Source organism: Uranotaenia lowii, chromosome 3 (genome assembly GCF_029784155.1).
Source record: "Uranotaenia lowii strain MFRU-FL chromosome 3, ASM2978415v1, whole genome shotgun sequence".
In the NCBI taxonomy this organism is placed as follows: Eukaryota; Metazoa; Arthropoda; class Insecta; order Diptera; family Culicidae; genus Uranotaenia; species Uranotaenia lowii.
In genome coordinates, this window is record NC_073693.1 from 123,354,199 (window position 1) to 123,380,225 (window position 26,027).

At 40.3% G+C, this 26,027-nt stretch overlaps 1 protein-coding gene and 1 long non-coding RNA gene across 3 annotated transcripts in view; one reads left to right on the top strand and one right to left on the bottom strand.

Moving 5' to 3' along the window:
• Positions 1-26,027, top strand: part of LOC129757681 (tyrosine-protein kinase Abl) — a 448,900-nt gene that overhangs the window by 349,199 nt on the left and 73,674 nt on the right. The gene's annotated exons all lie outside the window — the stretch shown is intronic.
• On the bottom strand, positions 11,924-12,643 carry LOC129757683 (uncharacterized). The gene is made up of 3 exons (XR_008739763.1): positions 12,507-12,643; positions 12,304-12,430; positions 11,924-12,241 (listed from the first exon to the last, which is right to left on the bottom strand). It is a non-coding gene; the product is annotated as an uncharacterized LOC129757683 (long non-coding RNA).

Sequence of the window (26,027 nt, forward strand, 5' to 3'; positions counted from 1 at the left end):
TTTAATGAAGCCCTGACAAAGCGTGGTAGCCAACTGGTCGAATTAACTCCCGAATTCCAGTCAGTCCTGCTGCTGATTCAACAGGAAATCGAAAAGAAATATAATCATGGGCAGGTGGAGAGAAAAAAAATCTGTCCGAAAAGAGAGCCAATTGCCACGGTTGGCCAACCGCACGGTGCAATCATTCCGACCAAGTTCCCATCTGGCGTTCAATTACAAAATTGCACCCGACGAATTTGCACTTGCAGAGAGCGAAAACCTCGAAAACCCTTCATAAAACTTTATACACCACAGCACAGCGTCCAGGCGAAAGCGAATATAAAATCGGTTTTCACGTGTCAAAAAATATCTTCACTCGCCAGTTTCCCGCGAAAACCGACCCACAATCGGGAATAGTGGAAGGTTTTCTTTCTGGTTGTAAGAGAAAGCAACTGAAATAAAAAAAAAAATATCAAAATCGGAAAGCGAAAAATTGCCATGCACTGCACAAAATTTATCCCACGTCAATAAAAGTGCCATTTACTGATAAATTGATTTTAAAATTAATCTATCTATCTCGCTCCGTGACGTCGCGTCGTCGCTTGGTGGCACACTGTATGGCTGACCCTTCCCGCGAATGCCCTCTTCGATTCGGAAGGGGGGAGGATCCTTGTCCAAGTCCATAGCGTATACTGTGCAGTCGGTCCGCTTCCGGGTGACGATTTCCGTCTGTCGCCGGTCTTCGACTACCCCGTTTTCCGGCCAGCAACCCACTGACAACTGACACAGATGCTGGTGGAATGACGACGGCGATAGACAGTCAGGAGGGCAATAATTTCGATTTCAATTTAACCAGTTTACAATCGAATCAAATCACTCCGATTGGATTGATAGTGTGGCGGTATTAGATTTTGAAACAGTTGCGGAAAGGGTTTCATCAATTGGTTTTGGTTTTTAAATACTTAGTTTAAATAGCTGGGCAATACTGGGCATGGAGCAATGCTAGGTTAAAATGCACTATTCTACACTTGTTTAAAGCTTTGTTGACAAGTGATGGGTAATCAAAAATGGGTAGCGAGTCCGAATTTTCCAGGAGAAAAAGCGCCGCCTGGAGGAGGAGCAGCTCGAGGAGCTGGAGCAGCTGTATCGTTCCCAAGAAACACAAAAGTTCTATCAGAAATTCAGCGCATCCCGCAAAGGCTTCGTGCCGCAAGCCGAAATGTGCCGGGATAAGGACGGAGGCATCCTGACGGACAATCGTGAGGTGATCAAAAGATGGAAGCAGCACTTCGATGAACACCTGAACGGCGCACATGCAAGAGATCAAGACGGTGGGTGAAGGTACATCGCCGGCGTAGCCAACGACGTAGAGGAGCCAATCCCAACGATGAGTGAAGTTAAGGAAGCCATTCGCCAGCTGAATAGAAACAAGTCGGCTGGGAAGGATGACATCGCAGCTGAACTCATCAAAATGGGCCCGGACAAGTTGGCCGATTGCCTACACCGGTTGATAGTCCGGATCTGGGATATAGAACAGTTACCGGAGGAATGGAAGGAGGGGGTTATATGCCCCATCTACAAGAAGGGCGACAAATTGGACTATGAGAACTACCGAGCGAGCGATCACTGTCCTCAATGCCGCCTACAAAGTGCTGTCCCGAGTCCTACTCAGCCGCCTAACGCCACAAGCAGGCAGATTCGTGGGAAGTCATCAGGCCGACTTCATGGAGGGACGGTCTACGACGGACCAGATATTCACATTACGGCAAATCCTCTAAAAATGCCGTGAACACCAAGTCCCTACGCACCATCAATCGACTTCAAAGCCGCATACGACACGATCGACCGTAACGAGCTATGGAAAATCATGGACGAGAACGGCTTTTCCGGGAAGCTGATCAGACTGATCAAGGCGACGATGGATGGAACGCAGTGCTGTGTGCGGATTTCGGGTGAATTGTCGAGTTCATTCGAATCGCGCAGGGGGCTTCGACAAGGTGATGGTCTATCCTGCATGATGTTCAACGTGGCGCTAGAAGGTGTTATTCGACGAGCGGTGGGCGAAATGCGGGGCACGATTTTCAACAGATCCAGTCAACTCATCTGCTTTGCCGATGACATTGATATAGTCGGCAGATCATCTGCGGCGGTGGAGTAGATATACCGCAAACTGAAACGCGAAGCAGGAAGGATTGGGTTGATGATTAATACGTCCAAGACGAAGTACATGCTGGCCTGCGGATCCGAGTTCGACCGAGCCCGCTTGTCCAGTAATAACAAGGGTACGATCGACGACGACGAGCTGGAGAAAGTCGAAGACTTTGTTTATCTCGGCTCACTGGTGACCGCAGACTAAGACACCAGCCGTGAGATCCAGTGTCGAATGATCAGCCAAATTCGAGCCTACTATGGACTCAACATGCAACTGCGGTCGAGAAGACTTAGCTCTCGCACGAAGTGAAACCTGTACATGAAGCTCATTAGACCGGTTGTCTTCAACGGGCACGAGATATTGCTCGAGGAGGACCTGCGTACACTTGGAGTATTCGAGCGACGAGTGTTAAGAACCATATTTGGCGGCGTACAGGAGAACGGAGTGTGGAGGCGAAGGATGAACCACGAGCTTGCGCGACTCTACGGCGAACCCAGTATCCAGAAGGTGGTGAAGGCTGGCCGGATACGCTGGGCGGGACATGTTTCGAGAATGTCGGACAACTGTCGTGCAAAACATGAGTTCGCTACGAATCCAGTAGAAACGAGAAGAGCAGGGGTGCAACGAACGAGCTGGTTAGACCATGTGGAGCGTGATTTGGCGAATGTGGGATGTCCGAGAAATTGGAAAACGGTTGCCATGGACCGAGTGAATTTTAGGAACTATGTTTATTCAGTTATGTCGTGAGTAGGAGTACTTTGAAAATAAAATAATCTGTGATGAACGGAAAACTCAATACGTGGGGAAGATGTTTTCATCGTAACGGGGTACTTGTCTGTGAGAACGGTCCACAGGACCCCCTCGCCCCCAATGAACTCAGGCCCAGGACGACTGAAGACGCAGGCAGGAAATAACGCGACTTAGTCGAAGAACTCTGGGGTCTCCAAGGAGCACAAATCGTTGCGTCCTAGTGCAGAAACCTAAGAAACTGTTAAGGTGCTTTTTTTTGTATGAGCCAATTTATTTGATCTATTGTGGAGTAAACCAATTTACTATTTGTCTGATTACGTCGTACTGTCATCATTAATTGAGATATCAGTTGTAGACGAGATCAAGACATTATTCCAGTTTGGGATGGTGTTTCTTATGAATCCACTAAGCTGGGTGAGACCACTAAAGCTGGGTGATGGGAAACAACTTTAACAAAAGGAGCAGGAGCTAAATCAATAGTCGGATTCCTGAAGCCTTCGTTTATGAAGCAGAGGTCTAGCATACGGCCGTTTTCGTTTTCAAAGCTGTTGATCTGGCGAAGAGTCGCGGTGCTCAAAGAGTCCAGGAAGATGTTGGAAGGAGTCGAGAAATTGGAGCGCATAGGATCTGGGAACAAAAAGCCGCCATCGGAAGGACACCATTTCAAGCCAGGCATGTTGAAATCACCGATGACAAGTATGTCATCTTCGGGAGAGCAGATTGAGCTTACTTTGGATAGGCACCGCGAGAAAGACTCAGCTACAAGCGGGTCACAAGAGCGATCAGGAGGCACGTACACTACGCGTAAGTACAATTTCCGATCAACGAGATCAATGAGGGCCCAAAGAAGCTCCAAATCGTCCCAGGAACTGTCTTCGATGAGTTGAGCCGGGAGTCTAGAGTTGACAGCAAGTAAAACTCCGCCTCCAGTTGACTTGTGAGTTGGGCTTGTGATATAGCTCAGTTGGCAAGTCAGTTGCTTTCTGAGCCGATGTCCGTGAGTTCGAGCCCAAGAGTAAACATCGATCACAGTTGTACCGGATAAGTTTTTCAATGACTTGTCCGCCAACTTAATCGTTGATATAAGTCGCGAATGACATAAAGATGTTAAAACGACTATAATCGAAAAAAAAAAAAAATTAGTCACACATTAAGTGCTCTGTAGTTTCTACTTCAATTTTACAGAACCGGCATTACTAAGTTTGCTAATTTTTTTAAGGTGGTAATTGCATGGACCCCTGTTAAAAGTTCTGTAAATGTTTCAGATCACTTTTCGACAGGCTCAAAAGGTCGCAAGTTTTCTTTGATTCGGGCTTTATGAATCTTTTTGATTGCCCAGCATCAATAGTTACAAGCCATTTGAATTTTACTTTTAAATTTTCCTAAGTTTTTAGTTCATTTTTAAGTGCACAAGTTGGAACTCCACAGAAAGGTTCCGGCTTTTTTTAGAGCTTTTAGAACTTGTAACACTGCTTGACTGTCTGAGAATATGCATATATTAGCGTGCCTATACATCCTCTTCAAACAAATTTCCGCGCAAGAGTAAATCGCATGGACCTCTGTTTGGAAGACTGTTGGCCAACATCCCATTGGAATCAATATGTTAACCCCCCATAAATTCCGGACCAGCATTGTTATTCATTTTTGAGCCATCAGTAAAAAAAGATACAGATCCTATTCTAGTTGTAGGGCCACCCTGTGTCCAGGTTGATATATCAGTATCCATAACTTCGAAACTTGTGTAGAAATTTGGTTTATTTTCCATCCAGTCTTGAACGGACGTTAGTAAATCATTTATTTTGAACCTATTTAATATTTTTAAGTGCCCCTTAAGCTCCCAAGTTTGTAATGAATCAGATCGTTGTAACCTCAAAGCTGATTTTTCTGCCTCTAGCTCTGCTCTAGCCTCTAGCTCTGCCTGAGGCAAAAGGTGCAGCAATGCCTCCAGTGCAGATGAGGGAGTTGATTTAGACGCTCCTGTTATTGAAAGACATGCAACTCTTTGTAATTTAAGTAGACGTTTTCGTGTTGTTTCTTGTAGAGTTTTGGGCCACCAAACAAGAGCCGCATAGGATAATCTGGGTCTCGATATTGCTTGTATAGATCCATGAGATCATATCCGGCTTCAATCCCCATGAAGTCAAAATCTTCCAGACTTTTTCGAAAATCAGTTGATCCTGTTTCCCGCTACTAATATCGTATAGTAAAATTTAGATTTAGATAGAAAATGTACGTTGTTTGGAGTAAGTTATAATTTTATATTTTTGCCATGTTTTGCTGTAACCAGTGGTAATTTTTAGTGATTTTTCCATAAGGAAGTATGTTTTAAAAATCAATACGAAGACGGCAGGTGCACTAGCAAGGTAGGTTCATTTTGGATTTTTTCCGAAGATCATAATTTCATTTGCAGTTTGTCATGCGAAAAAAAATACGCAGTCATTTGGATTTAATAGTGGACAAATGCTATGCAGAATGTTGCCATATGCGATTTTCTTTTATGTGTGATTTTTATTCCATTTTCAGGCGTATGTTTGACATGAAAATCACCAAAATGCATTTTGGCATGCCAAGATAAGGAGCATGCCAAGTTAAGGCTCACTTACCCCACGCCCTGTGGAAAAGCGATACACTGATGTTCGTGTTTTGATTTTTTAATGTGTTCGTGGGTGCCAAGTGCATTGACATTTGGAAAATGATTGTTTTTTTTCAATTGTATTGTTATTGAAAATCCTTTTCATGACTCACGAGTAATTAGAATTTGCAACTTTCCCGTAGATTTCTATTCGAATGTGCAAGTTTTCCGTAGATTTCCATTTGAATGTGAAATTAAACGCATCATTTATCTAAACGAAATAACAACTTACTGTACACACTACGAAAAAAAATCTGTAAAATCACATGACATGTGATGTAAATAAAAAGAAGCATCATATATGACGGAATTTTCAGTCCTGGTTGGAAATTACATGTCATTAAAATTTTGCTACGTGTAAAATAAAAAATGATGTAAAATTTAGAAACGTGTAAAATAAAAATGATGTAAATTATAAAATCACTGAAGAAAAAATTTCCAATAGGATTTTTTTTTTTGTTTCATTCATTGTAATTTTGATTTAATAGTGGAATTTTCTCACTTCTTAATAAAAAATGAAATCTTTCTATAATTATTCATGTTATTAAGTGGCATTTTTTTTATCTCATAGATATTTTTTGTTAGAAGTAACATTCTTACTTTTATTTTCTTCCCTGAAGTACCGGATCCAGAATTTAGTAACGTCGCTTCAAAAACTCCATTCCTGCTTCTCGAAGATCTCCAGGAACCAGTAAGATCGATTAACTTAATCGCGGAAAAACTGTTTTAATGAAATACTCTTGTGCACGACTTGACGCAACACTTTGTTGACATTTGTGTGTGCCTGTTTTCGACAGTCTGTATTTTTACATGACATCATCGCGTACAGTGTATTGTAATATTAATTAACTTCGAATTCAATGTCCTATAACATTCCATGTCGTGTAATTTTAACAACAGACGTGTAAATATGAAAGACATGTAAAATATGTAAGACGTGTAATATTTAATTCGCACTGAAAATTCCGTCACACATGATGCTTCTTTTTATTTATTATTTTTATTTATCATATGTGATGTAAATTTACATCAAATAATCGCGTTCCATGTCAAGTAATGTTTGTGTCATTAGAATTCAGTGCTGTTAAGGATTCAACTTTTTTTTATTTTGTAAATTTACATTAATGAATCGCGTTTCACGTCATGTAATGATAAAGGTTTTCTATTTCAGTGTTGTTAAGGATTCAGATTTTCTTTCTGTGTATCGCACACTTAAACGATGTAGCGAACAACTGTGTGGATATTGTTGTGGAACGGTATTAATTTGTTGCTAGAAAACAAGAGCCACCCCAAGCGGCTAGATAGCTAGTGAGTTCTCTCCTGAGAACTCACTCTCAAATCACCGATCATATGATCTTGTTGAGTGAATCGAAGCATAAAAGCAATAAATAAAGTCAGTTCGCACCAACCTCCAACAAAACAACATCGCCTCCAAATTAATTCACCCCCGTCGGCTCGGTACAAGTTAAGTAGGGAATAAAAGTTGAACTTTCCCCAAATCGGTTCGGTGTTATTAGTAGCGGAAGGAAATCATAATCTATCTGTGATAGATATCACAGATATTCCCTCCAGTGAAAGACGGAGGCAGTTGAGTAGCCTTTATTGCACCCAAATTAAAGAACTGTGGTGAAGAAGTTGTGCTGTTTTGAAGTGTTCCCCGGTCGTTTCCAAGAGTGTTAATTACAGTCCACTCTTTCGAACTTTTTACTTGGGACGATCCGGAACATTTTTTGGTCCTTCGAACCGGATATGTGGCCAGTTAAGGCCTACGGATAGTGTCAGATTCGGAAACAATCATCAAGCGGCTTCAGTGCACGGCCATCGCACTTTCGGTAGCATCAAGCCACCGCTGCCATCGCTGCTACGCCATCGCGCTGACCAGCGTTAATCAAAGCATCACGGTACCACAACTACGCCATTTGCTACAACACAAAGCAACCACGGAGAGCGAACTACATCGGAACATTCCTTGGTCCACGGAATCGGTCTTCAAAAACAGGAAAGTACAAAGTGTGCATGATTAACGGTGTCTGTTTTGTGGAAGTTTGTGGGTTGCTCGAAATAAAGTTTAAAACTGAAGTTTACGAATTTTTTATCATCGGAATTGTGTGCAATCCTTGATTGGGTTTTGTCATCATACTTCTCTGCTGCTACTGGTTCTTAATTGGCATTTTTTTTTATCGAAACTTCCCCTGTCAATCGGGTGCATTGGGTTAATATTTTTGTTCAAATAAAGAACGTTGAGTTGAGTTGAGTCAGCTATCGATCAGTCGGATCATAATAACCTATCGGTGAGAGCAAACAAGGTGTATTTTGTGAGCAAAAGTCGGTTAGTTGAATATTAAATGAGTCAGAATTGTCGGTTACTTGGTCAGTTTGTTTAATTGATGATCTGCGAAGATCATAAGGACGTGTCGATGAGATATTCTAATTATTTTTTAAATAATAATTATTATTTTTAACGGATTTCAAAATTTGTGTGTGATTGGCAGTTTTAGTGCAACATAAACAAGCGGACGTGTCAACGTGCAATAAAATTATTTTCTGAATTTTTGGAATTCCAATTTTAATCGAAATTGGACTTAGCCGGTTGTGTCAGTTTTGAGTAAGAACATTTGTCGGATTTTCTGGTCAGATTTTGTGTCAGTGCAATCAAGTTGCAAGTTGGAAAATCATCATGGAAGACGTCGATTTCAACGAACTGAAGGAGCAACAGCGGCAGTTGAAGCGGACCATCAACGGTGTAGCGAAGTTCGTTGAAGGCTTCACAATGGAACGGCACGAAAACCAGATCGATGTCCGGTTGGATATGTTGGAAGATGCGATGCGGAGATTCTACAACGTCCAGCGGAAGATGAAGGTGATCCTCGACGAAGAAGATCTCGAAACCAAATCAGAAGCAAAGGAATCCGAAAGTCAGCGGGAAAAACGTGTGCAAGCCAAAATAGCCAAGCGTGAGGCTGATTTTGACGAGGCTGCGTCTCAGGTCGAAGAAGTCTACTGTGCGGCAAAATCTTCCCTGGTAGCAATCAAGCGAAAAAGACAAGTGTCAGTCGAAGAGTCAGTTTTGTCAACCAGTTCGGTAATGTCGCGTGTAAAGCTTCCGGAAATTCAGCTGCCGAATTTCAGCGGAAAAATTCGAGACTGGGTCACCTTCCGCGACATGTTTCAGAGTCTCATACACAACAACGGTCAGCTTTCCCCAATCGACAAATTCACCTACTTGAGGTCATCGGTGACGGACGAAGCGCTCCAGGAAATCGGCTCTATTGAAATCACGGCTGCAAACTACCAGGTGGCATGGAGTTTGTTGGAAAAGCGATATGAAAACAAAAAGCTCATCGTCAAAGCGCATTTGGACGCGCTTTTTGCAATCCAGCCTATTCGTCGGGAGAACAGTGAGTCGTTGAATCGCCTCATCGGTGACTTCGACAAGAACCTACAGATGTTGGACAAGATTGGGGAAAATACCGAGAGCTGGTCAACGTTGTTAGCGCACATGATCTGCATGCGTCTGGACCCCGTTACACTTCGGCAGTGGGAAACGCATCATAATTCAAAGGAAGTTCCTACCTACTCCAGCCTGATGAACTTCCTCCGAGATCAATGTTTGGTTTTGCAATCTCTCGTCGCCAACAGTTCCTCTGAACCCCAGCTTCCAAGGTTTACGAGTTCACGTGAGCCACAGTATCGACGGTTTAGAAGCACGACTACATATCTCACATCTCAGCCTCAGCCAGAACATTGCTTCATTTGCGGAGATTTTCAACATAGCATCCACCAGTGTCGGACGTTGAAGAGTTGGTCTGTGTCAGAACGGTTTTCGGAAGTCCACAAACGTCGCTTGTGTTTTAAGTGTTTGCAACCTGGACATTATGCCATAGATTGTACCAGAAGTCCCTGTCAAAAATGCCATCGGAACCACCACACACTTTTGCATTATGAAAGTCCTCGCTACTTTTCTCGGCCTCTCTCACCATCTTACTCCTCCTCCGTTCCACCAACGCGCAACAGACCCGATAATGCCAATCAGTTTGAAACGAACCAAAGTAGAGAAAACTCACAAACTCAGCGCACACCAAATCGAAGAACTCAGCACCAATTCGTACCCAGTTGTTCAAGCACCCGACCCACAAAATTACCCACAGTACACCACAGATAACCTTTCGCACACTTTGGAATCAGTCAGTAACCCATACAGAGTATGAGTTTGTCAGTTTTTTGTTGTCGACTGCTATCATTCGAATTAAAAATAGGTTTCGAACTCACACGATTGCAAGAACGTTGTAATTGTGTTCACAGTTTGGCTACGCCTCTAGTAGTATTTCAATCAACTCAATCTCCAGAAATGATGAGATCCCACGGAACAGGTTATGTCTCGGTCTTTTCGGAAATTGCCTATTTTGTATTTGTTAGATTGTGTCTGGACAAATGTCGGAAAATCGGTCAGTGAAACTGTCAGCAAATCATTCGGTTATTGAGTCAGAAAATCATTCAGATCACAAAGCAAAACTGTCAGAAACTCATTCAGAAATCCATTCAGAAAACCACGGAAAAACATTCAGAACTTTGTCGGAAAAAACGGTCAGAAACCCATTCAGAAAATCAGTCAGAGAATCATTCAGTTGATATGTCGGAAACCCATTCAGTAAAACAGTCAGAATCTATGTCAGTTTTTACGTCAGAAAATCAGTCAGTCGGACGAAGGTCCTGAAGTAACTCGCATCACTCGGCCATTTGTTGGAAGTTCTTCAGCTCATCTTGAAGATTTGCGAGTAGAACAAATTCGTCGAAGGCCAACCCACATTGGTCCAAATTTAAGATCGCTTCGTATACGAGCTGAAATCGGACAGCACAACTGCAAAACCACTTGAAATTTTGCTTCATCGTGTCTCACCTCTATCGTCGTTTATCGAACGAAGAATTGACGGTGGACCCAGTTGGTCAGAATGACTTAAATGTCCCCCATTCTATGTCTACATCGATATCCCATCAGTGCAGACGTCGAGAAGAACCATCAGCACATAAAACACTCTGCGAAAAACGGTACAACTCGCGGTCTAAAATCGACGAAAAGGGAAGCGTTGGAAGGGGTCGACAGCAGACATTGTCATAGGTGACAATGTAACGGTTGTTGGAGCTAATCATGAGCTCAAAGTTTCTGGTTGAATGGTCTATTTTAAAGAAAATAATCAATGGGCAAGAAAACGTCAAAAATAGAACAAAAACGAAATAGTTGACCGAGACATCTACATAACCTTATAACTTTCCATGCGCGATAGCAATCATGTCGACAACATAATGTCAGTTGATCAAGAATGATCGTGTCAGATGAAATGAGTCGGAAATTGAAACATGTCAGAGTTTCAAAGTCAGAATTTGTCAGATTTATACAAGTCAGAATCTATTTGTCAGATTTACAAGTCTGAAATTTGTCAGAAATGCGTTAGTTATGTGTCAGTATTTATGTCTGTAAATGTCAGAATGTTTTCTGTCAGTATTGAAAATTCGGTAGAAGGGAGCATGTAATTGAAGAATGTACTAAGAAACACTAAAGTCCTTCTGAATATTTTCATGAACTCATCACGTGTACCTTGGATGAAACCGTGACCCACCAACGCTATTTCCGGTTTTTGAGCGGCTCATCACCACACTGTGACATCGGTACAATTACAGACAGTACCCAATTTCGGCATTACCACGACAACACCGGTTCAATAATTGGTCCGAGGAAGCAGCAGCAGCTACAACAACTGTCACTCGGTCAGGTGTCAATTTCTGGTCGGAGATCGACGGGTTGACACTTTGATCATTGGTCATCGGTCGGACAAGAAACGGCCAAACAGTCGAATTACAACCTCTGGTCGAAAACCGACAGGCTGTGATGTCGACTACGCATCGGTCATCGGTTGGTCACCATAAACACCCATCATGCTTGGATCGTTCCATTGAACAACAACGCCAACCCAACATCTCTGCTACCACCCACCTATTGATGAGTATCACCACAGCACCATCATTATCATGAAACTGTTCGACGTTGTTGTCCACTAGCCAGCAACATCAGGTCCGGCCAAGCACTACACGAACGGTCAGACCTAGCACATACGTTGGCATACACGCTATTCAAAATAGAACCGAATTTCGAATTTGATACGGTTTCATCTGTTTAAAAGTTGACCCGCAAGTTCATCCTACCACGAAAAAAGATTCAACGGTTTTCCGGTCAATTCTCAACGTCAGCTTGGAGCGCATCATGTGGTCATCGGTCATTGAAAGGCATTCGTCGGCTTATAAGATCTGTCATCATGTGCATAATTTTCGAAAAAGCAATCAAAGTAACATTTTTCTTCGGTTCAACATCCGTTTATTAATACATTGGTCAATTAGCAACAACTGCTGGTGGAAATTCGAAGGGGTGAAATTTTAAATAGCCATCGATCTACAAGCGTTGGTCATCAACATGATCATTGATCCACGATTCATCGGTTGAGCACACGGCACGTATCAACCTCTGGTCGAAAGTCGACAGGAAGGTGCGTGAGTCAACGGCCAAGCATACGTCCTTATATCATCCTCTGGTCGAAGGTCGACAGGATACATGGATGCAAAATCGGCTGATTGCACCTACCGTTAGTTCCACCAACTGCACTGAAAGTTCCATCGTGGGTAAAGAGTTTCTGCTTCCAGCCAAAAGCACATCCCACGATCATCATGTCCATCATCACCTAAGAGAAAAATCAATGTTTTAATTTTTTTAATTTCTCGAATGTTTTGAAAACTTACTCACCACGCGAAATCGACACGGCCTATCGATTTCGGTTGCTGTTCGCCAGCCAGCAAAGGGCCCAGCAGCTGCGGGAAAACAAACTCGCCACCCAGCGGAGGGTGCTGATTGAAAACAGCAGCACCAGCGTCTGAGTATGAAGTATGAAGGAGAACAAAGTTATCTAGCAGCTACGATACGAATGTGAATTGTAATCCACGACTTACCTTAGCAATAATGTTTCCATATGGTGTATTTATACGTCGCCAATATACTTATTCCTGCGGTGAAAACGATTAGCTAAACTTCCAGATTTAACCAGTCAACAAGAACCACGATAAAAGATGTTTGTTTTGGTCGTCCAGTTCTTCATCGTCACTCACCCCACAGCATACGAGAGAAGAGAGCGAAAACGAATATGTCGAGCGAGAATTATCTGTAGTGTTAAGCAATCGATTCACGAGCGGTTGCTTTGACAAAAAACAATTAAAATTTAAATTGGATCGATTTATAAAAAGTGAAATTGAATTATATAATTGTAGTACGTAAGCACATATTTCAAATTGTTAGTTATAAGGTAATTATTGTAACGCTTATTTTGTTTCGAAACCCGTATGGTTTCAAGGGGGCCGGCATGTTGTGGAACGGTATTAATTTGTTGCTAGAAAACAAGAGCCACCCCAAGCGGCTAGATAGCTAGTGAGTTCTCTCCTGAGAACTCACTCTCAAATCACCGATCATATGATCTTGTTGAGTGAATCGAAGCATAAAAGCAATAAATAAAGTCAGTTCGCACCAACCTCCAACAAAACAACATCGCCTCCAAATTAATTCACCCCCGTCGGCTCGGTACAAGTTAAGTAGGGAATAAAAGTTGAACTTTCCCCAAATCGGTTCGGTGTTATTAGTATCGGAAGGAAATCATAATCTATCTGTGATAGATATCACAGATATTCCCTCCAGTGAAAGACGGAGGCAGTTGAGTAGCCTTTATTGCACCCAAATTAAAGAACTGTGGTGAAGAAGTTGTGCTGTTTTGAAGTGTTCCCCGGTCGTTTCCAAGAGTGTTAATTACAGTCCACTCTTTCGAACTTTTTACTTGGGACGATCCGGAACAGATATGTTTAAAATAATCAGAGCATGTAGGCGATTATTTCCAAAGTCAACATAGCTTTCGTTGATTTACATGTTTGTAACAGTGAATGATGTTGCATTCGTTTAGAAGTTTAGAACTCTATTTTATTCTAACGAGCAGTACTTGAAAATATGTTTCAGATGTTTCGAATTCACCTTGAAAATTCATCAGCAATATATTGCTAATCTTAATCCATTTAGGAACGCCCCGTAATGAATTCAAACGTTACGCTGTTGATAGTAAATTTAAACAATTCAGAAATATTATAATTAGTTTATAACAAGCAAATACTGATTTTAGTAACGCACATAGCATCACTGGTGAGGCCGCGAGCAAATCAAAATTTTGCTCGCAAAAGCAAATCAAAATACTATCGTCCGAGTATAAAATACACTCAAAAATATTTAGTCCAATACGAATTTTCTGTTTTTTTTAATAATTTGAAATAATTCAGCGAAATACGGTCTTGTTTCAAAACATTCTAACAACCGGACCAGACTGTAGTTTGCTTTTCTGATCCACTTTACTTTGTTACCCCAATTCTTGCCTCATTGTCTGCTTTTAATATAAAAATTCTACAAAAGAAGAATGACTAAATTTCGAGATACGCTCGCCTGGCTTTACATATTCTCCTGGCACGGTAAGATGGACACGTACCTACTCTCGGTGCATCTGCTGAACTCGCTTGCTGATGTAGACACGTGGCTACGGTGGATCGGTGGAATGCACACCACGGTATCTTGAGCGATTCAGGATATTCAAAGGATGGGAAATATGGAGATTCGGGCCTACATTAACTTTTTGTCTTCAGGAATTCTCACCGGAAGCTCATATTCAAAATGGCGATATGATATCTAGTCGGATGCTCGGCCTCGGTTTAGGGGTGTTTTGTTACCTGGTTGTTCTCTTCACACGTACACTCTTCTACATATGGAACTAGCGCCCAGGAATAAACAATACCGATGGCTGCTGTAGAGGATTAGACCAGTACATTGAGTTAGTATGGAAAAAAGAATAATTTGTATTTTAAAGAATGTTAAAAAATGTCCGTAACAAAGAATTCTAATTAAATTTATTGAATCATACGAGTTGTTTACCCGTTTGCTTCTTGCCCTTCGCTACCCCGAATTCTGATTGGTCAAAGCATTAAAGTTCAAAGCTATACAAGAAACCGACATTCCTCGCGCGAGCTCATTCAGTTGTAGAAAGCCGTGGAAAATGAACTAAAAAAGAGCCAAACAACAGCAGCAGCGAACAAAACAGCAGCGAGCCGATTTAGCCGATGCCATTGCCCGCTTCATACGGCGTTTGCCTAAGACGAGCAATTTCGTGAAACCGCTGCCATCAGCAATTCACGACAGCTGCGTATAGTACTCGCTTGACGACTCATTATCCGGTTGGCTGCGCCCGGGTTGTTCTTTGGGGTTCAAAAGGCGATCCGTTTAACTCTTTACTAAACCAACAGCATCCTTTGACATTTAATTAGACGCGACTACCCTGATAATGTTGACTTGTAAACTTCAGATGGCTGCAACCCTAAAAAACACTTAAATATGTTGAAATCTGGTATTCAACGTAGGTTTCAGTGGTGGGATAGAGTTATCGTTTGTTTTCTATCTCAGTAAGGTTACATAGCTAAACTCTACACTAACGATCGTTAATTTCATCAGCGATCGTCAATACGCGAATTGCTAACACCTTCCCTAAATTCGCAGATTGAGAATGTTGAAGAGCATCGACGATGGCGAACTTTCCGTAACACCAACAACTTCTTTCAGCCATCGGAAATCAGCAGACATTACAGCGTAGCTGCATGTCGTAAGATAAACTTCTTTAGCGAGCTTCTCTTTTAAATCTTATTCCCCGGCAGAGGTCGGTGTTCAGATTGGTTCTGGCGTCGGCAATACAGTGAGGCTGGCAACTGACCGTCACCCAAACTTCCTTCTACAAAGTGCCAGAATGCCCAGCACTTGAATGCGAGATTACGCATGCTAGCTACAGCGTAGCACAACACAACGTGAGTAACCCTTTAGGCGATCAGTTTCATGTAAGCTCCGCTTCGGCTTATCCTCTAGCTGGACTGTACTACTAGCCTGACCAATCTCGTTTTCGGATCCCGAAAGTCCTCCTCCTGATCGTCAGAACTCACGCTACTATCCGCAGCGTAGCTCGAGGCAACATCGAGAGTAATCAACTCGGAACACGACTTACCGTCTTCGAACTTTAGTGGCACTCAGCACTGGTTGGCTCGTGTGGCTGACGAACTCCTCTGCCCTGGGTACACTTGCCGATTACAAGTCTTGTGAGACTATCCCTCTCGGGTAAATCCTATCTTCCAATCCGGACGCATCTGGTTGGGCCCATAACCTGTTGAAATGAGGTATTCAACGCGAGTATCATTATAGGAATAGATTTATCTTTTGTTTTCTATCTCAGTAAGGTCCTTACATAGCTACACAACGCTGCACTCTAAACTAGCGATTGTTAATTCCAGCGAGCACCACTTTCTCTTAAATGAATAATGGAAAATATATTTGAGGGGATCCCAGCGAATCAAAACTAATGTTTTAATTATGACCTATTTGCTTTATATTCAAAAGAAAATGTTACGGCATTTACTGAGACTAGAATAACTCTAATAATTCTTAGCTTTATTGAAAAATACATTCTGTAGCAAAGTAATGTCCAAAACCAAAAAGCATAGAAATTAGCAGTATTTTTTTGAACTACATGACCCAACTCAATCGTGTGGCCATCGCTAGCGCCAAAATGACTTCGATTGAGAGTTTTTTTTACGTTTTTTAACAGAGAGGTAAACAAAAATGATTTTGAGAATAAAAAAGAGCTCTTCAACTGTTTTGGGATCTGGCTGGATCCCTCCATGCAAAGCGTGGTCAGTTATTCAGATTTCAATGCCAATAAAGGTCATTTGAACTAAATGTTATTTGTTTTTGATAATTTCTATCAATTCAACTATATAGTGGATTTTTTATGTTATACCCGTCCCGTACCGGTCACTGTATGTATTTTTATTTTTTTTTTTTTTTTGGTATTCAGCTCATAACATTTCTTCAGGCCTTATGATAAAGCGTATAACCCTCAAAAGGGGTAGATATTTTTGTTGTATAGCAGCCATTTCTTCAAACTGCTGCAGGTGCAATAAACGCCATAAGCGCGTATAGAAACACTTTCACCTTCCTATTTCTAGAGTTCTAGAGGCTTATCAATGTATTTTGAGTGGATTTGAGGTGTTCGGGGAGTTTTAAATAAATATCACACGAAATTGTATGCTGAACGCAAAGTTATCAAATCTTTCGAAATATCGAAACAATGGCCTTCGTTGGCCAAATCTAATTCTATCATTTCAACTACAGTGACTTTTATCTCACAAAATGTTCAAAAACATAACCTTCAATATTTTTACGAATGCATGGCAATGTTGGATACCAAGCCTATGGAAATTCTCACAGAAAATTCTCCAATTTACCGGCAGTAGGGCAGTTGGAACATGGAATATGCTTAAAAAATTTACAAGTTTGTTGTCTATATTAGTTGAGAAGTTTGATTTCTGCAAATTATTTTACAATTTTAGTGATGTTACACAAACAGCTAACTGTTATTCAACCATGAATAAAATAGTTTTAATTAAATCACTAGAGCTTCATTCCTTCCACAAGATTCCAGACCGAAGTGTTGAACCAGCAATCCACTAATTGTGCAATTCACCATCCGAATTTGCATCCGTTACAAAACACGAAGCCACTACTGACTGCAGCGACATTGCAGCCACGTTGCATAGCTACAGGCGCCCACGGAGGATAAGACAATTTACTTTAATCTAATAATCCACGCGAAAATTTGCTCTTTGTTGAAAATCCTTCGGATCATTTCCGAAACCTCCTTCTCACAAGGAACAACGGATCTGAAGTCTGGATTTTTGACTTTTTTCTCGGGTTTCACGTATTCCGAAAGGCTTCGTCAAGTTTTGGGTCGCTTTTTTGAGACTTTCTTCTCTGTGTTACTACTTCCCCCCTTGGAGAAATTTAGAGGAGGGTATCGTTTCCAATTTGCATTCCTCAAAATGGTAAATTTTGCATTTTAAACTAGACGACGACGACGACGTGCATTTGCCGGTTTCGGTTCTGACTAAAGGGCTCTGGTTACTGTGCAGTGCCAGCAAGATAGAGAGAATAAAAAAACACGGGGAAATCCGGTTTCCAGGAACCGTAAAGAGCCCGGGATGGACTTGTTCGGTAATGGTTTTGAGATCGGGCCCCAAAGGCTTCTCGTCCCCATCGCAACGTTCGACAGATACACAATGTGCATCGAGACGGAACTGCAGCTGCAAAAGAAGTGGGAGGTTTTTCAAAAAAAAAAAAAAAATGCATCAAATGCTTGCCTGCCTGGCTGCCTGCCTTGGCTGACTGGCTGTTTGGGGGAACCGCTTGATATGCATAAAATGCCGCTGATCTGCCGCTGCCTGAGACGCCTTTTCGGTGGGAAATTTTCATTTTACTTTTCTTGGCAGACCTCTCGGAAAATCGACAAATTCGTGAAAAGCGCTCGAAGTTATAATTTGAATGAGAATGAAATAGGACTGTGCTCAAAAAAACGTGCAACAATTTTAAATTTGTATAGTTATTTTTTTAAATTATCTTAAAAATTTGCGCTTCCTAAGCCAGTCCGCAATTTCACACCGGAAGGCCAAATCAAAACAAACAATCAGCAGCAGCAGCCATGAAAATTTGCGCTTCCAAAGCTTATCCGTCTTTTTGCACCGGAAGACCAACTCAAAGAAAATAATCAGCAGGAGCAGCCTTAAAAATCTGCGCCTGCTATGCCAATTTCGTCTTTTTTCACCGTTAGGCAAAATCACAACATACAATCAGATGCAGCAGCTTTAAAAATGTGCGCTTTCTATGCTTATCCGTCTTTTTTCCACCGCGAGGCCAAAGCAAAACAAACAATAAGCAGCAGCAGCCTTTAAAATTTGCGCTTCCTAAGCCAATCTGTCTTCTTCACAGGAAGGCCAAATAAAAAAAAGTCAGCAAAACCTGCCTTAAAAATCTCCGCTTCCTAAGCCAATCCGTCCTATTTTTACCAGTAGACCAAATCACAACAAACAATCAGTAGCAGCGGCCTTAAAATCTGCGCCTGCTAAGCCAACTGCATCTTTTTCCATCTTAAAGCCAAATCATAACATTCAATCAGAGTAACAACCTTAAAATTTGCGCTTCCTAAGCCAATTCATCTTTTTCCACCGGAAGGCTTTATCAAACCAAACAATCAACAACAGCAGCTTTAAAATCTGGGCTTCCTAAGCAAACTCCATCTTTTCCTCCGGGGGCCAAATGAAAACAAACAATCAGCAGCACCAGTCTTGAAAATCTGCGCTTCCTAAGCAAATCCGTCTTTTCGGACCGGAAGGCCAAATCACTACAAACAATCAGCAGCAGCAGCTTTAAATATCTACTCTTCCTAAGCCAAATCCGTCTTTTCCACCGGAAAGTAAAATCAAAACAAACAATAAGCAGCAGCAGCCTTGAATTCTGCGCTTCCTAAGCCAATTCCAGCATTGGCTTTTCCACCAGGAGGATAATCGAAACAAAAAATTAGCAAAAGTAGCCAAAAATTTGCGCTTCCTAAACCACCGGAAGGCCGTATCAAAACAAACAATCAGCAGAAGCTGTTAAAAAAAATCCGAGCTTTCTAAACCAACTCCGTCATTTTCCACTTCCCAATCAAAACAAACAATCAGTAGCAGCAGCCTTAAAATCTGCGCTTTCTAAACCAACTCCGTCTATTCCAACAGAGACCAAAAATAAACAAATAATCAGCAGTTGGAGGCGCTCTGCGCTCCCGAAGCTTATCGATCATTTTCCATTGGAAGGCCAAATCACAAAAAACATTCAGCAGCAGCAGCTTTTAAAATCTGCGCTTCCTAAGACAATTCCGTCTTTTCCACCAAAAGGACAAATCAAAACAAACAATCAGCAGGCTTAAAATATGTGCTTCCTAAGCCAATCCATTATTTTCCACCAGAAGGAAAAATTAAAACAAACAATCAACAGCAGCGGCTTTAAAAATCTGCACTTCCTAAGCCAACTCCGTCTTTTCCACCGGAAGACTGAATCAAAACAAACAAACAGCAACAGCAGCCTTAAAATTCCGCACTTGCAAAGCCAATTCCGTCTTTTCCACCGGGAGGTAAAAACAAAACAAACAATCAGCAGCAGCCTTAAATTCTGTGCTTCCTAACCCAATCCATATTTTCCCACCGGAAGGCTAAATCAAAACAAACCATCAGCAGCAGCAGCCTTAAAGTCTGCGCTTCCTAAGCCAATTCCGACTTTTTTCATCGGAAGGCCAAATCAATACAAACAATCAGCAGTAGCAGCCTTAAAATCTACGCTTATTTAGCCAACTCCATCTTTTCCACCGGAATGCCAAATGAAAACAAACAATCAGCTGCAGCAGGTTTAAAAACTGCTCTTTCAAAGCCAATCCGTCTTTTTCCACCTTTTTCCACAATTGGCAGAGAGCCTTCAATTCTGCACTTTCTAGTCCAGATCCTTCTTTTTTCACCGAAGGCCAAATCAACACAAACTATCAGCAGCAGCAGCCTTAAAATCTGGGCTTCCTTAGCCAACTTCGCCTTTTTCACCGGTGGCCAAATAAAAACGAACTATCAGCAGCAGCAGCCCTGAAAATCTGCGCTTCCAAAGCTAATCCGTCTTTTACCACGGGAAGGCCAAATCACAACAAACAATCAGCAGCAGCAGCTTTAAACATCTGCTCTTCCTAAGCCAACTCCGTCTTTTAAACCGGAAAGTCAAATCAACACAAACAATAAGCAGCAGCAACTTTAAATTCTGCGCTTCCTAAGCCAATTCCATATTTTTTCACCGGAGGCCAAATCGAAACTAACAATCAGCAGCAGTATCCTAAAAATTTACGCTTCCTAAGCAAACCCGTAACATTCCACCGGAAGGCCGAATCAAAACAAACAGCAGCAGCTGCTTGAAATATCTGCGCTTCCTATGCCAATCCGTCATTTTCCACCGGGAGGTCAAATCAAAACAAAAACTCAGCAGCAGCCTTAAAATCAGCGCTTTCTAAACCAATTCTTTCCTCCTCTGGAGGCCCAATCAAAACAACTATAAGTAGAAACAGCCTTAAGATCTGCGCGATCTAAGCCAACTCCGTCTTTTCCACCAGAGGCCAAAAAAACAAACAAACAGCAGCAGGAGGCTTGAAAATCTGCGCTCCCGAAGCTAATCGGTCTTTTTCCACTGGAAAGCCAAATCATATCAAACATTCAGCGACAGCAGCTTTAAAAATCGGCGCTTTCTAAGACAAACAACAAACAATAACAACCTTAAAATCTGTGCTTCCTTAGCCAATCCAAATCAAAACAAACAATCAACAGCAGCAGCTTTAAAAATCTGCGCTTCCTAAGCCAACTCCGTCTTCTCCACCGAAAGGCCAAATGAAAACAAACAATAAGCAGCAGCAGCCATACATTCTGCGCTTCCTGAGCCAATTCTGTCTTTACCACCAAAAGGCTAAATCAAAACAAACAATAAGCAACAGCAGTCTTGAATTCTGCGCAATCAGTAGCTTTAAAAATCTGCGCTTCCTAAGCCCATTCCGTCTTTTCCACCGGGGTAAATCAAAACAAACAATCAGCAGCAGCAGCCTGAAATCTAGCCTAAGTCAATCCGTTTTTTCCCACCAGAAGGCCAAACCAAACAAACAAGCAGCAGCAGCAGCTTTAAACATCTTCGCTTTCTATGCCACTCCATCTTTTTCCACCGGAAGACTAAATGAAAACAAAAAATCAGCAACAGTATCCCTAACACTCTGCGCCTGCTTAGTCAATACGTCTTTTCCACCGGAGGCGAATTCAAAACAAACACTCAGCAGCAGCTGCCTTAAAATCTGCGCTTCCTAAGCTAATCTTTTTTTCCACTGGGGCCAAATAAAAAAACAATCAGCAGCAGCAGCCTTAAATTTTGCGCTTCCTGAGCCAATTCAACTTTCCTACCGGATGGCTTCCAAAACCAATCCGTCATTTTCCATCGGGAGGCCAAATCAAACCATAAACCAGCATCAGCCACCTTAAAATCTGCATTTCTCAAGCCAATTTTGTCTTTTCCACCGGAAGGCCAAATGAAAACAAACAATCAGCAGCAGCACCAGCAGTGTTAAGAATCTGCGCTTCCAAAGCCAATTCATCTTTTTCCACCGGTGCGCTTTCTAAGTTAATTCCGTCTTTTCTCACCGAAACGCCAAATGAAAACAAGCAATCAGCAGCAGCATCCTTAAAAATTTGCGCCTGCTGAGCCAATTCTGTATTTTTCCACCGGAAGGCCAAATTACAACAAACAATCAACAGCAAAATTGACGTTCCTCTGTATTGATTTTAAACGAACAATTAATAAACTTAATAATTCATATTAAAAAACAAACGTTTTTTTCCAAACTGTACTATTAAATCAGATCTCTTTCATGTCTGTTTTTCCTTCTTTCCCCACCTGAAAGAATCCCTTCTGGATGGATGCGTTGGTGCATTTTTCCACCCGTCATTATTATATTTTCCGATAGATGCTGCTGCTGTTATCAGAGCGAAAAGCAGAAACGACAGAAGCAACAAAAAAAAGAATTCCGGGAACATAAAAAGTGAGCACCGAAAAATAGTTTATCATGAATTTTCAATGCAATTTTCTGCTCAACGTTTGGGTTTTGTTGGGAAAGTTACCCTATCTTCTTTTTGCCGCTCCGGCTAGCATCAGCTAGCTTGGTTGGTTGTTGTTTGCGCCTATATGTATGCACGAATGGATCGGTATCGCTATCTGCTGCTTGCTACAAGTTCTATTCTTAGAGACTGTCAGTTCTGCTTTTGTGTTCTATGCATCATTCTTGGTTCCGCAAAACCAGATGTCGGGGCGGATGATAGCTGGAAATTGGTGCTCCTGTTGAGAGTAAGGGGTTCGATTTTCCGGATGTGACTGGTTCTTCCTTGGAATGAATGCATGAATCAATTATCTGCCGCTTTTCATTGATCGAGGCTTAATTGAGATTTACTGAGGGGATGAGGGGAATACTAGGTACAAAATTTCAAAAAGTATTTTTTTCCAAATTTTATCAAGGTTATTCGGAAAAAAGTGTCTTTCAAACTAAGTAAAAGCATTTTCACCACACTTACCTATGAAGAAGACCAAAATCCATATCCATATCAAAGGACAAAGGTATGATTCTGCACCATCATCTTTGCCAGCATCACCCTGCAGGAAATTTCCGAAAAAGATCCTTTCCCGAAGGAAAAATAATTCACAAAACTACTTTCTCCCTAGCATTTACTACATACCTATAGGGTATTTTAGAATCAAGGCCAAGCTTCCCGGCAAGCCCATCCTGATTCCCGGTTTCATCGATCCGAGGCACACATAAGCTTCTTTTGATCATAAATATAATTTTCGAAAGTGCACCCATCCATTCAAGTGTATTTTAGTCCCTTGGCCCAGAAAAACTAACCAAAAGAAAAAATATCCAACAATGAGTAAAAGCATGGATTTGCATTTCTATGACTGGTGACTGGGGGAGATGCAATCAGGTTGACCAGATTAGATTCTTCCCATCATCAGATCAATCGGTCGCATTTTCTCTTTTGTATTTTTGATGGAAAAAAAATCTGAATGCATCAGCAGAAATCTACAATTTCAAATTGATTACTCGCATGGTCGTCTCCTGTTTCGGTCAGTTTTTGGCCATCCATCCATGTCAGATTAAATCAGCTTTGCAATTTAAACTGAATCCTGCATTAAACGGATGAAAAAATGGATTTTTTTTAACTGCAGTTGGGTTTAGCTTCCGAACAGCAGCATCAAGCAGCACTAGAACTCTATGAAATGATAAACATACAACTAATTCTAGTGGAAATTAAATGATTTTTGAACGATTGGTGACTGTAATTTTTTTTTCATAATTTTAGCTTACAAAGATCTTTATGATTTGAATGATTTAATAACTCTATTTCCATTTTTATCGGTTAAGTTTGTGAATGTAAAATTAAAAACTATTCCTTACAATAACTGTCTTTAATATTTATTCGGTAGTGATATACCGCATCATATTTTTTTCCCTTTTGAGTTCTTGGAGTGTTATTATGACACGCCTGACCAAAAATCGACTAACTTAAACTAACTACAAACATCGGCCAGAAGCGGAAATACCTACATACCGTCATTTCAAAGAGTGTCACGTGCTACGTGAACGACTGTAAGGCATACTGCTGAGTGATTCAAATTTTTGGAATTTAAAAGCGCCTGCAAGTATGCAATACAACATAAGGTTCATGCGTTACGTTCGAATACTAGGGTGATTCAAAACTAAGCATTTCTGAACATGTAATATAAATATTATTTTGGACTACAAAATATGTAGAATAATATTTCTTAATATTTTTTGATGATTTGAGCTGTGCATTCTAAGTTAATTGAACAAACTGATTTAAAGATTTTTTTCTCTTGATTTAGGCCATCTTTCAGATGCATATTCCAACAAATATGAGTTTTCTTTGTTTTCACTGTTGATTTTTATTTGATTAAAAATTACGAAGTTATGTCAATATAAAAAAAACATTTAAGAAAACGTTTGTTTGTTTGTTAGTTTCAATTAAAGTCGATTTATCATTTCTATATCTGTAATGTTTAAAAAAACAATATTACAGTTGTAGACAAAAAATGACAAAAGGGAATAAAACGTTCTATACTTCAAGATAAAATCGTTGCACCTAGAAGTTTCAAATTTTAATTAAATAGTAAATTGGAAAATAATCTCCATAATAAGCTCGTCAGGAATATTTGTTAGTTTTTTTTACATAATTATCAAAATAACCAAACTATATTCAAATGTGAGAAAAAAATCATGTTTGTGATGCGTGTTTATGGTGTACATATATTCGAATGAGAAAAAATTCATATAAATGAATTTAAACTTTTTTTTTATATAATAAAAATAAAAATAATTCGAACTTATTTGTTAAAAAATCAAATTAAAAATAATTCCCCATATCTTTTTAAAATATTTAAAAACTTTGGATTAATGATATTCATAAACTTTGGATATCTATTGATTTACTAAGAATGAACATCTAACGCTGATTAATGTTTTCGTATTTGAATCCCGTTTCTGGAGTATTTAATTTAATTCGACGTAAATAACGCGAAGGCTAATAACGGAAATAAAAATGAATGGATTAGATAAGAATCATCTTGTACCATTTTAACTGAATTCAATGTTTGGATATTGATCTTTTTATTCCCACAATAATTTTTGGATTTTACACAATCATCATACAAAAAATTTGAAATCAGGTTTTGTTTCTGAATTTTGATCTCTAAACAATTGAGAATTATTTCAAATCTGGTTCTTATTCTTACAATGTCATATAAAAGCTAAATCCAAGTCAAAATTTTAATTTCAAATCTACGTTAAAAAACTTTGGGAACTACTATTAAATAAATCGAACATGTTTTTTGAGCTTGTTGCGTATAAAATAAAATGAAATCAAGCGAAGCAACGCACTTTCCTCCAACTTTGACAAGCTGCGATTTCTCTCTCGGCTGATAATTTTTTTCATGGAACTTTCACTCAATCTAGTTAAACTATCCAACTGACCCTCCAAAAAATTCAACAACTGAAAATGACTGGAAAAAAAAATTAAGCTATTCCCGTAAAAAAGGAAAACTTGAGCATGCTTCACGAAATTCGCTGTATCTTTGCTTACTTTCATTGAAACTTGAAATTTGGCCAAAAAGTTCAAAGGTGCCAGCCCAACAGCCGATTTAATTTTGTTTTTTTTTTTTTGGACAAATATTTGTGAGAAAAATCTCGAAATCTTTCGAATCATTTCCAAACTGAAATCTCATACCTATCAGAAGTAGTTGTAGATATTGTGAGAAAAATGAGCAAATTTTACAAATGGAAAACTGGATTATGAACACCAGGGCCGTAAGAAGAACCGACCCATGGGGGGGGAGGGGGGGGGGGTATGGTGATTAATTTTTAGCTATGAGTTTTAGCCCAATAATGCACGATTACAAAAAAAAATTAAAGCAAATTATGTTTGTAACTATATGATTATTCAACAGTATCAACAGTATTCAACAGTACTTTTACGTTAAAAGTTTTCGTATTAAATCGTAAATTTAAAAATTTGTTCCTAAACCTTAATTGGTGAGCTGAATCCGCTTTCATCGATGTTCAAAATCTTTGAATTTGTTCAAGAGTCTGGTAGATCAAACTTGGTTGATTCGAGCATAAAACAAGCTTTTTTTAAGGAGAGCCGTCCATTTCTTAAAAAAAAAAAACTTATTCTGTACTCAAATCAAACAAGCCCAATCTCCCAAACAATTTTGCAAATTCGAAGATTTTAACCTTTGATTAGAAAAATCAAATTGCAAAAAGTGAGAGAAAAAAATCATTCACATTTGCTTAATGCAAACTTAAACAAAATTAATGATTTTAGTTTGAAATTTGGCTTTAAAAACTTCAATATTAATAGATTGTGGACCAAATACGTATACGACAAGTCTCGTTTTTTCGCTTG